This window comes from Triticum urartu, chromosome 1A (assembly GCF_056163025.1).
Source record: "Triticum urartu cultivar PI428250 chromosome 1A, HENAU_Tu73, whole genome shotgun sequence".
Lineage (NCBI taxonomy): Eukaryota > Viridiplantae > Streptophyta > Magnoliopsida > Poales > Poaceae > Triticum > Triticum urartu.
The window spans coordinates 266,615,792-266,629,484 of NC_141873.1; positions in this window are offsets into that span (position 1 = coordinate 266,615,792).

A 13,693-nucleotide genomic window follows, 5' to 3' on the forward strand; every position below is an offset into this window, starting at 1 on the left:
CTCCCTCCACATTTATAGATAAGGCCTTGCCTCGTTCATCCTTATCTCCCACAATCTCATTGTTGACCAATTAAAAAAGGAAGTCTCTGGAACAATCTGGCATGGTGGCCGCTGCCGGCGCCGTCCATCCCCATGCCTCCGCCCAGTCCGACCACCAGTCACCACCGCTCCCCACTCCTCCTCACCTTATCTGTCATCTTTCTCGAGATATCATTTTTACAATGAAATTCTCAAGATATCATTTTTCCGATAAAATTCTTGAGATATCATTAGTTTTTACACAGGGATTACTCCTGCATGGGTTAATCACAACAGGTGTTTTGTAAAAAAATGCATCTTGATGTTTCCTGCAATGCACGGGCATCTTGCTAGTTTTTTTGCATATAATTCCAAACACCACATAGACACGGTCTTTGACCATTTTACGACTATGTTAGTATCATTGTTAGTGGTCAGCCGGTGCAAGTTATAGCCCCAGGTGTTTTAACCTTTTTTTAGTAATGATATCTGGCGATTGTTCGCCACGAGCTCAATCCTGGCGAATCACACGTAATCGTTAGATTTCCATCCGACGGTGGCCTGTTTTTAAGCCATAGTATTTGACAAAACCGCCACCCTTATACATGTACTGTTACTGCGTCGCGGGCATTTGCAACTGCCATGTCTCCCAGCGAACATTTGCTGGGGATTGGAGTTAGCACCGATGTTGGTTCGTAGTCGTTCCACCTCGGGCATTGAAGTCTGTAACTATTTTAGATTAGAATATACTACTCCTCCGGTGGTAGTAGTAGAGCAGAGTCCTACTCCACTACTCTATATGCAAACTAGGGCATAGTAGTAGGTATTGTGCTCACTCAAGCAAGTTGTCCGGAATCGAGATGACCCTACGCTGCTGGTATGTGTCTTGTAATTCAAGCGCATGCTGTAGTCATCATCACCTGTCCACTTCTCGTAGCACATATTCGCTTCTCCATCTTTGTCCGCACATAATCGTCCAATCTTCCATCCCCGCTAAGGCAACTCCCCCCTCTTCCGAAACTCAAGCACTAACAATGGCAGAACCGAGCAGCGTCCGCCGAAAGAGTGGCTGGAATTCGTTCCCCACAGAGGTAATCAAGCTCATTGTTTCGTGCGTGGAAAATCTCAATACCATGCCGCTCGCCGCGTGCTCGTTAGGGCTGTACCGTTTACTCAAAGCCCTCAGGCCAAAGCTTTTTAAGCCAGTTCCTTGCTTGTTGATGCTGCCTGATCTTCAGAAAAGGCGTGTCACACAGCATAACGATCGTAGGGTGGCAAGCATCAACCCCCTTGACTGCGATCTGATCCACGTCACCCTCAACTACATTAACAGTATGTACTGGATCGGCATGAACACGTCTTGGATGGTGCTCGTCAACGGTTGTGGCAGCTGGATGCTCATGGAGGTCTACACCCGGCGATTGACCCCCCTTCCTTCGATTAACACTGCACTGCTTTGGCACCGCGGCCCAGAATACTCGGAATCTTACAGTAGCCTACATGGTACCAAGTTTCATTTGCTCAAGGATGTAATCTGCCAAGTGCCCACAAGATCTGCGAATTATAAAGACTTCAGGGTAATTGCGTTCTTCAACCATGGTCTTGCCTATCTGACAGGTCACTGTGATAAGTGGATAAATCTGCACGTCCATCACAAGATCATACATCCTCCAAGGTTCTCTGATGCCATTGAACACAAGGGATTCATTTACGCTGTCGACTCCTTCTATGGCAAGACATATTGCTGGCCTACTCCAGTCATCGCTACAAACGGTTGTTACAGCAGTATGTTACTTTCCTATGATATCATGATGGCTTGCTTATATTACTATCAAGATTTACTGAAAAAATATTCATGCTCATAACATGCTATTCTTAAGATTGACTACAGTAAGAGCCCTTTTTTATCTGACTCCAACTTGATATGATGTTGTAGGCTGCCTGGTGTCCCTACCCTTCCCAATCCTAGAGCCTTTCAAAGAAAAGCGGCATGGCAGTTGCAGGTTGTTCGTGGCTCGATCAGATGATGGCGAACGATTGATGATGGTTCAGACATACCAGACTGTTGTTTCACGGAATACAATCACAGTCACTGCAAGGTCTTTGAGCAGGATCCCAGCTTCTCTAGGCCTTCAGGAATTTTTGACTGGTGGCTGGTAAGTAGCCTTGGTACACGCCCTCTGTTTCTCGGACTGAATTATCCGATTAACTAGGACATAACTGATGGCAAGGATCATGATGGCAGCGCGGTTTCGTTCATCTGGCAAAACTGTGTGTACACAACGTACCATGCGTCTCCACATGCACCATACCCTGATATGTGCTGCCACGCTCTGTAGCCCGAAGTAGGAGAGAGGGGTGCAAGTATCATACTTCGACCTACTGGCTACAGTTTCCCCTGTCAGGCACCCATCTGGTTCAAGCTATCAGCCAATCTCCACAACTTAATAAATAGTAACGTCTAACTCAGCCAGTTAGTTAGATGCGTACACTTGGTGTAGTAGGATCTTTATTTAGTTTGATGCATACACTTGTTCTTTTTTGGTAGCCCTTTTGTAATGATGGCTGATGTTTGGTTTTGAAGAGAGAGCTGCATCTTTACTCTTCTGGCCTGCTTACTGCTTCTGTTGCACCCCCAGCCCTGGTTGGTGGTGCTGCTGTTTTCAATGTACAATCGGTAGTATATCTCGTATGTTGTTGAATAAATATGTTGTTAGAATGACAAACACAATGTTTTGGAAGTTTTTGCATGGTCCGATCCTTTAGTGCCTCGTACCATACGTAGCGCATACTATTTTTTGGTACGGAACACATTTTCCACTTGTCGATAACATGCAACCCACTGATGAAGGCCTAATAGAGGATCCCATAATTAACTAGAAGGGAGGCTCTCACATGAATCCAGCCGAGGTAATGCTCATGGTCCCCTAAACATAAATAAGCAAATAAATAAAGCTAAATGTTCATGCACCAGTTCTTGAAATTCACGATTTGAAAAGTCAAATTTTAATAGGAGGATATTATTTCCTATGATAGTGTCGTTACATTCAGTCGATATTATTCTTACGCAAAGATAGCGACCAGTCTTCTTTCTCCCACCATTTTCTTCCTGCAACCAGTAGACCCATGCAAATCATAGTCAACGTTGTAAATAGTTCCGGTCCATTTGATTTTTCGATAAGAATGTCCAACCCAGCCCCAACACATTGGCGACAATACTTTATCCCCTGCCTTGGTGCACTCGCCGCGGCGCCGCCGTCCGGCCCTGTCAATATAGTGAATTGTGAGAGGACTGTAGTTTTTTTTGAATGGGGAGAGGACTGTAGTTGTGAGTATGACAGTACGGACCCACCAGGTCCACTCCCAAACACAAGCAATCACCTCTTTTACTACTTAGATGCACCCCTCATTTTTTACTCTAATCCACCCTGCTGATATCTAGGACCCACATCATTGTCAACGTATAAACTAGGTTGTGCGGTCTCTGTGGCCCTTCTAACAACATGACCAACCCAACAGTTTTTTCTTTGGGAAAATAAGTAGTCCACTATTTCTTTTTGAAGAATACCCAAGCTAGGCCTATTTGTTTTCTCCGACTTACTGGGCTGCAAATCTTTCAAGACGAGGAGGGATGCATTCCAGCCTGGCCAAAGAGTATGGTTAGTATATCTTAAAAGTAATATCGAAGGGGTTGCAAATTAAAAAAAGCAAATGGGCAATTAGTTTCTTTTTTTGGTTTTGTTCTTCACTGATATTTTATATTTCATTGCATTTTAACATGACATAGTACTAATTTATTTTTAAATTTGTTTTAGTATGGCTACTGATTTTTGGATTAAGAATAATTTGTTCCCCAGCAAAAATATGTGAATTTTTAAAATTTAGCACGTTTTTTAGTTCAATTTTTAAACCTGGCACTGACCAGAAAATGTGCAGCAATTCTAAAAATGGAAAATGGGATGCAATAAATTCCATATGAATTAGAAAATGAGCAAAAAATATAAAAATTATAGCAAATGGGTTGTACACGCCACAGATTTCGAGGCTGGCTTGTTTACGCAAGGCTTTGTCAGTCAACACATGATTCTAGCAGCAGTGACTGTTGGATGTCCATCCAATGGCTGACGTGCTTCGTCAATCTCTGAACTTCCTGCTCCAGCCGCCTAAACTAGCGCCGACGGGACTGCCTGGTCCCTCCTCCTGTGGCCCGTTGTGATGCCGCGCAGGCTTCACCAGCCCACCCTACTCCCTCCGCTGGCCTGGCCGCACGCAATCAACTTCCTCCTTATTACGCGAAAAAATGATTCCTCCCACTGACATCTGGGGCACACCGGTTCAGAGGCTGGCCTGTGGGCCTACTAAGTTGACGCATACGCATGGCTTTGTCAACTTAGTCAACAAACGATTCTAGCAGCAGTGACCGTTGGATTTGAATCGAATGGTCCTGCTGCTTCTTCAATTACTGCTCTTCTTGCACCAGCCGCCCAAACCAGCGCTGATGAGACCGCCTGCTAATGCCTCCAATGGCTGGCTGTGCTGCCACGCAGGCCTCACCGCCCCACCCTACTTCCACCGCTGGCCAATCCATCCCTCTACTGTCTACTCACCCACAACCCGTGTTATTCTGCGGCGGCGACACCTCACACCGCAGCCGAACCAGTCAACCCTCGTACTCCTCTCCACGTGGGCATCCACTGCCGCGTCTTCCCCGGCACCGCGTCGTCCCCTTCCAGGCCTTGCCGTCGTCCACCGCCTTGGTGCTCTCGGCGTGGCGTGGTCAAGGAACGACTTCCATTGGAAGAGGACTGAACGAGGAGAGGCTGATAACTGGGTCCACAGCTGTAGCAAGGAAGTGCAACCTTATTACGTGTAAAATAATTATTCCTGCACCTAACAGCTAGGACCCACCGGAAGGGACTCTATATTTTGTGAAAACACATTTCTCCCTGACAGTTGGGACCTACCAACTACATCTTCGCACGCAAGGAAGTGTCTCCATATTAGGCACGAAAAAAATGAATCCTCGCCCTGACTGCTGGGACCCACCAGCTACATCTTCGCATGCAAGGAATTGCCTCCTTATCCTCCCAGACAGCCGGGACCCACCTGGTCGAAGCATATGTAGCATTGTCATTCTGGTTGTGAACGTGTGCATACATACTGGTCGATCGGTCTGTTTGCAGGCTACGCGATGAATCGTGGCCGAGTAAGGAAGGGCACGTGTCATAGTAGAGGCGCGGATGTAGCATGTACACGTACATATAGCCAGGGTGCAAGAAAGTAAATACAGCCACATATGTACATACGAGCGGGGTCTCCAATGCCTACTCGTGCATCCATACGGCCAGGGCTTGTGTACATGGAGATGCAGCAACGACATCCTGTTCATTGGCAGCCAACCGGCTGGGTCGGAGCGGAGAAACTGGGTCGTCGTGTTCATCAGAAGGCAACGAAATGCATCGTGTTCATCGGGAGCCAACCGGCTTGGATGGAACAGCCGATCAAAACGTGGCCTGGCGTATCATAGAATGGAGAAAACAGCCTTGTGTTCGACCGCCTACGGTCGAAACGGGATCCTGTTCACCAGGAGGGGTGTGGCATACCGCAAAACGGAGGAAACATACTTCTATTCCACCTCCTACGGTCAAAACGGGGTCCTGTTGATCGGGAGGGGTGTGGCGTACCGCAAAACGGAGGAAACGGACTTGTGTTGGAATGCTACGGTCGAAACGGGGGTCCTGTTCATCAGGAGGGGTGTGGCGTACGCAAAACGTGACTCCACATGCTACTATTCATCTCCACCGTCGATTGCCTCCACGGGATACTGTTAATCCACCGTCGACCTCCTCTAGCCTCCACCTGCGACTGTTCATCCACGGCGTCTCCCCTCCTGCCTCCACCAGCTATTGTTCATCCACGGGCTCATGTTCATCCAGCCTCCACCGCTCCTCCATCGGCTACTGTTCAACTAGCCCTCTCCATAGGGTCCTATTCAACCACCCCTCCACGGGCTACTATTCATCCAGCCCTCCACCGGCTACTGTTCAATCAGCCCTCCATGGGATCCTGTTCATCCAGCCCTCCATGGGGTCCTCTTCATCCACCCCAACCGGCTCGATCGGGGTCCTGTTCATCCAACGACAACGCCCTCTACTACCATGGGGCCCTGTTCATCCACCCCCACCAGGAACTATTCATCCAACCCCCAACAACGCTCACTGTTCATCAAGAGGAGGCAGGTTCAGTCGGCTTCAGTTAGCAGCAGTAGCGAAGGAATCGCTCGACCGGGTTCAGTTAACAACCAGATCGATCGATCGCTTGGGTTCAGTAACGCGTAGCCTGAAGTGCAACCGCTCGGGTTCAGTAGGCGAACGCCTTGCTCGGGTTCAGTTAGAGCCCAACGCCTCGCACCCACGCGCGTACGTGTACGAGAGAAACACGCGTCGCTCGGCCCCGACCACCCACTGTAACCGGGAACTCCCCGATATTTTACTCACACTTGCTTCTACCATGGGTTTTTCCATCATGGATGGCCCAAAGAATGTCATGCAACTGCGTCTCCGGCCCGCCCTGGATGAAAAACCTATTTTCTGTCATGATTTTTTGTCATAGGAGTAGGAGACCACCACATCTATGGTGATACCGGGTTTTGTCACAATTATCGTCATAGAAGTGTCATAAGCATGACAGACAAAAAATTGTTTGGCCCAAAATGTCACGGATGTGTCTTTTTTTTGTAGTGGTGGGAGGTTGGACGAAGGAGTGGGACAAAGAAAAAGTAACATGATAGGGAACTTGTTTTTAAGTAGAGATAGAGACTTCATGTAGGTGAAGCATCATAATGTTTGAGTTTTTCTCTTTTGGTAACTTGGATTTTGTGGTGCTCGCTGGTTGGTGCCCATTTATGTTTTGTTGCACGCAAGGCCATTGTAAAACTTCTAGCGAAAACAAGCAGTCTCATATCTAAGAAGTTTGAGTTGTATTTTCTCTCCTAAATGTTCATGCATTTTATTATGCCATTCATGTTTAGAAGTCTTTGCTGATGAGAAGGTTATGCAATGATATACATTTAAATTAAGTGAAGCTAGCGTTATAACACTTTAGGTTTTCTCTCTCATTAACCTATCTTTTAAGGTGCTCACTACTTGGTTCCCATTCATGTTTTCTTTTGATGCACCAGAGTTCTCTCCTATATTATGAGCATCAATGCACTTCTAGATAATACCCTGGACACTGGTGACTCTATTTTCTTTAATATATATGTTATGCTTCAAAAAGTTCCCACTATGTTTATTTTCTTGATGAATTGGTTGTTGTATTTCTGAAAAGTAGGTGCAATTTTTGGGGTCACAATGTTCCTTTAAAATTAGTTACTTGCTTATACCTATCATTAATCAAGTAAAATCAGAAAACATGGATTCCTCATTTTCTCTGCCCAGTGTTATATAGTTATTCAGTACCTATTGTCCTCTATACCTGTGATTTTTGCCCCTTCGATGTCGATGCCTAGGCTATGACCTCTGGCTTTTGACGCTTTCTTGTTCTCTTCTATTAGGCAGTAATATTACCATCCATTGAAGTTTTGTTGGTCTGTGTTTTAGATTCAGTTGTGAGCTCAAGGGATAGGAGATAAAATTATTATTGTGCTGCATGCGAATGGAACTTTCTATTTTGTTGCCTTCGAGTATATTACATTTTCTTTGTATTATGCAGCTACAACTTTCATAACAAATTCATTTATGCCTCACCGAATACTACTTGGTTGTGTGCTCCTGAACAATGCTTCTTCTTGATTAGGCTCTTCCAAGAATGAATTGTTGTGACAGGCTAGTAGCCCCCCCTTGCATCACTAAAAAGCCATTGCTTAGGTACACATGGTTAGGCATGTGTTCTCAACGTACATTGTTGCTTGCCCAAGTTATAGTTTCAAATTAGTCGTTCTGCATGGAAAAAGCTTAGAGGTTGATTAGAGATTGTTTCTCTTTGTATTGATGTTCACAACATGACAACTTCGAGCTAATTATCTTATTTTCTAGAGCTATAGATCCTTAGTCTAGCTGGAAAATTTATGTAGTTAACGTGTACCTCTCTTTTAGTTATTTGTACATTCTTTTATTTTGATGCCATCTCACTACTGCAGGATGCTGCTAACGCGACACTACGATCAGAGACCCTTTCACGAAACTGTGTGCGGTGCATTAATCACAAACGGGGATGTAAAAAACCCGTCAAAAAGGTGTAAAACGTATGCAATGGAGGATGCATCAAACACGGTTCAGATTTTAGTTGCGTGTCCGATCCAGGGCATACAGTTTGGTCCAATGAACTATTTGCGATGAGGCGGAACAAAAGAAACAGGAAGCCTGATGAAGGCATGTGCGATGTACAGCATACGGTTCACTCGGATGAACTGTTTGTGATTAGGCAACACAAAAGAAACGGTCAGCCAGCTCGAGGTGTGTGCGATGTACAACAAACAGTTCACTCGGACGAACTGTTTGTGATTAGGCAACACAAAAGAAACGATCATCCAGATCAAGGTGCGTGCGATGTATGACATGCGGTTCACCCGGATGAACTATTTGCATTGAGACAAGAGAACAAAAATGGTTCAATATAACAAATACCATAAATATTGCAAGGTTCAAATTCAAAGAATACAACGCCCAAATGCAAACATTGCAAACCGCGTAATTTCTGAAAAGGGATCAGCCGCTGACAAGTCATGTATGGGTTTGACATAATAACTTCCAATTGCTTTGCCATATGCTCTTCCAATACGAAGTTTGGCATTTTTGTAGGCACTTCCATTCCGTAGTACCAGCTGCCTCTGATAATCATACCATTGATATTTCCTAATTAAATGCATGTTCAACCTCAGTACCCTCAGCACCTTTGCTCTGGCAAGAAAGAACATGGCGAGTGTAATCTCCGGTGGGGTCCCTCGGTAGGAGTTCAAAGTAATATTTGAAAGATGTAGGTCCAGGCATTCGATGTGATCGTCGTTATCAACATCTTCCACCGGGCCTAATATGCACTACAAAAGAAGAGAACGTGTTAGTGCCTACATGTAGTTTTGAACACTGCTACACGCCCATTTGGTTTACAGGATTTGTAAAATGCTCCAATGTGCCAACTTTGATCTGTCATGATTAACATGGGCATTAATTTGATTACAATCTAGAAACATGTAGCCTTCTTCACAAGAGGTTGGATTGGATGAAAAATTCCCTAAGAAAACTAGTACAGATGAATCCAAAGGGGAAATGCTTATGGACGATTGTAACCATATGAATGAAGCAACCAATATGGGGTGGGGGTGTATGTCCTAAAATACTCCAAAATTCCTTCAGAAATCGTAGTACATAGTCATTGCAAACTTGGGAAAAGGTGCAAAAAATTGAACTCCCTTATGGTTAACATTTAATAGGAAAGGAACATCACCTTGATATACAGCTTCTTCAGGCATGGAAAGCATCTCAGGCAACTGAAAACTTGGTCGAGGTTGGGGACGACAGATTCTAGTGCCAAGACCTTCACTGTGCCCAGAGTCTAGGTGAAGCTTCGCTGGATGACAGACGAACATACATCTTCAAAACTACAAATAACGTTGATATCAAGAAGGAGAGGTATATAAGGCGACTGTTGTACCTGAAAGTTGTAGTATTTGACAGACGAGTAGCCCACCACTTTCAATTTCGGCGCAGAAATGACATTGTTTCTTGTTGGACCTTGTTGATCAACTACAAGTAATCTCTCAAGTGAAGGTGTGTCCTGGATGACCATATTGTGGTCCACCTTTTGTGATCTCTCGTTGTAGCACCAACAACACACATAAATAGTGCGGAGAGTCCTGGAGGTGATGTGCAAGGTAGTCGACCAATTCATCGCCTAAAGATGAAGGAACTCGAGTGCAGTACAGCCACGGAGCAGGCGCTCCATGTCATCCTTTGGGATGTGGATGGCGATGAGCTCGAGGTGCTTCAGTCGTGGTAGAAAAAGAGCGCGCGTGTCATTAAGGTGGGGGGAATGGCAGTTCATGAACTTGGCGAGGCGCAGCGTGGGCGCGAAGCGGAGTGCGGACGTCGGTAGCAAGCTCATATGCCCATCATTATAACTTAGCTTCTCGAGCTGATCTATGGCGCGGGATCAGAACCACTCGTCAAGCTTGGCTCACTCCTTGCCATTGGAATGGAACTTGCCCGCGATAAGGCCATTGATTGGGCCATGGTGACTGCCAAGGATCTGGGAGAACGCATCCAAGCTTTGGCGATAGCCATGGCAGAGCTTGTGGGCGTGGAGGAGGTCGACAGGGGTACGGAGCCATAGGGTGCGCCACCCCCGGGAAACGACGGTTGTCCTAGCCCGATTTATGATTGGGAGGAGGGATATGATGACTATCAACATATCATCGGGGAGGTTGTTGATGAAGTCTAGGCCCGCTGGAGTCACTTGCGGTTCTCTCTCGACCCGCCTCCGCTTGTTGGCAGCCTCGTTCTCCACCTTGTTGGCAGGGATGGGAACCTCTGTCTCCATATTCACGCCGTGCTCCGGTGCTTCAGCAGCCCGGCGTCGCCACTCCCTCCGATGGGGCGCTTCAGCGGCATCCTCGTACACTGACGGCTTTGAGGACTCAGAGCGGCATCGAGGATGCGAGCGGAGAGAGAGGAATTATGTGTGTGGCAAGGATGGGGGGCCCGGCCGCTCGGCGGTGCCATTAATATAGACTAGTGGGAGCGAGGCGGACGGCGGTCCTGGGCTGTCTCGCTTCCCGGTGAGAACGACTGCTTAATCTCTAGTATGAATGAAATATATGCTTAATTACTGAATTTTAATTGCAAAAAATAGATAGTGATATTGATTTTTAGCTGAAAATTTTGACAAATCGCAGTGTCTCTTGGCTTAGCGCCGAAGTCTGCCTTTAATTTGCATACCGTAATCTGAACCGTTTGCGTTGAAGAGATGCACAGATCCTGCGTTGAACAACTTGTACGCTTCCCGGTGAGCCTGCACACCGGACTGCACTCGCACGCCTCCTGTTCAGTCAAGAAGCTGTCCACACGGCACCTCCTATAGCCATTAAAACCAAGACACGTGGCGTCACATGAATGGTTAACCGAACACACATGGTTTGAATTATACAAACGTTTGAGATATTAAAGTGGCAGCTATTTTTTTCAAAATGCCTTTGTTGGCTGTCATTACTCGAGTGTGCCTTCTCTCAAAATGGAGACGAAAAATACCACAGCATGTCGGGTGCCCTTCCATGATAGCATGCCAAGTTTCATGAATTTCAGACGAGTTTTGGATTTATTAGAATTTAAAAACCAGGCATCTCAATGTTTTGCCGGCAATCAATGGTGCCCTGGTGTTTGAAACTCATTCCCATTTCCTGCATGGGACCTAAGCATGCACCCAAAGACACAAATTTGATTTTGAACCAATTTATATGCACTGGAGCATGCGCATGTAGTTCAAATTTGAATTATGCACATAAATGCATTGAAAACTCAGTTAATGCATAAAAATGTCCAAACGAACCCCGAAAAATCACAAAAATTCACACAACACTCCTGTTGTTCTATGTTGACACGAGAATAAACTTAAAAGCAATAAGAGGCAATGGGTATCGTTTTGTCCCCAGAGGTGGGACGTCCCTACCGAAAACCATCATGCTTGTTGTGAGAAGCTCCGGTTTGTGAGAAGCATATACCCAAACCTGCCCCAAATGGGACAAAATTTGTACCACGGCATGTTGATGCCGCTCCATGATACCATGCCAAGTTTCATGAATTTCAGACGAGTTTTGGATTTACTTGAATTTAAAAACCAGGCATCTCAATGTTTTGCCGGCAATCAACCATGCCCTGGTGTTTGAAATTCATTCCCATTTCTTGCGTGGGACCTAAGCATGCACCCAAGGTCACAGATTTGATTTTTCAACCAATTTATATGCACTGGAGCATGCGCATGTAGTTCAAATTTGAATTATGCACATAAATGCATTGAAAACTCTGTTAATTCATAAAATGTCCAAACGAACCCCGAAAAGTCACAAAAATTCACACAACACTCATGTTGTTCTATGTTGACCCGAGAAAAAAACTTGGAAGCAATAAGAGGCAATGGATATCGTTTCGTCCCCAAAGGTGGACGTTCTCTACCGAAAACCATCATGCTTGTTGTGAGAAGCTACGGTTTGTGAGAAGCATATAGCCAAACCTGCCCCAAATGGGACGAAATTTGTACCACGGCATGTTGATGCCGCTCCATGATAGTATGCCAAGTTTCATGAATTTCAGACGAGTTTTGGATTTACTAGAATTTAAAAACCAGGCATCTCAATGTTTTGCCGGCAATCAAAGGTGCCATGGTGTTTGAAATTCATTCCCATTTCTTGCATGGGACCTAAGCATGCACCCAAGGACAAAGATTTGATTTTTCAACCAATTTATATGCACTGGAGCATGCGCATGTAGTTCAAATTGAATTATGCACACAAATGCACTGAAAACTCAGTTAATGCATAAAAATGACCAAACGAACCCCGAAAAATCACAAAAATTCACACAACACTCCTGTTGTTCTATGTTGACACAAGAAAGAACTTGAAAGCAATAAGAGGCAATGGATATTGTTTCGTCCCTAAAGGTGGGACATTCCCTACCGAAAACCATCATGCTTGTTGTGAGAAGCTCCGGTTTGTGAGAAGCATATACCCAAACCTGCCCCACATGGGACAAAATTTGTACCACGGCATGTTGATGCCGCTCCATGATAGCATGCCAAGTTTCATGAATTTTAGACAAGTTTTGGATTTACTAGAATTTAAAAACCAGACATCTCAATGTTTTGCCGGCAATCAACGGTGCCATGGTGTTTGAAATTCATTCCCATTTCTTGCATGGGACCTAAGCATGCACCCAAGGACAAAGATTTGATTTTTCAATGAATTTATATGCATTGGAGCATGTGCATGTAGTTCAAATTTGAATTATGCACATAAATGCATTGAAAACTCACTTAATGCATAAAAATGTCCAAACGAACCCTGAATAATTCCAATTCTTTTATGATCACTGTAGTTAAAAGGTCTAGCAATTCAAACACTGTCCATGGCCGCTGTGACCCCATTATGTAATTCAAATCAAGACCAAAAATCAAGTAGATCCCACACAGTTTATAATAACCAATCGTGTGAGATGCAGCACAGAATATCTTCGGACCGTGTCTGATGACACTTTCTGCGCCAGTTTTTTGTCTGAAGGGATTCCAAATTTTCGGCTTCCGCAGAAATATCTACCTTCCCGCCCCCTCCCCCTTACCAAAAGCAACATTTCCCCTCTTTCCGCCTTCCTTCCAAGTTGAAACCTTCACTCCTTGCTTGCAGCGTCGCCGCCTCCTTGCCAGCGACCCTCCTTCACGCTGCTCGGCCTCGCCTATCCAGGAAGGTAATCCACACCCGACCTCCATCCTCCTCCTCCTTCCACATCCCACATGCCCCGACCACCGGCGTGAGTGCGACAGCTTCCACCCAAATCACCGACCCCTCCACCAAATAAGCATCGGCCTAAGCCATGGTGCACGCAGTATAGCCAAGACCTCAAGGAGCATTTGGCAGCGGAGAAGCAAATCGCGGCCGCACTTGCGGATGAGGTCGCGATGGCTGCCATTC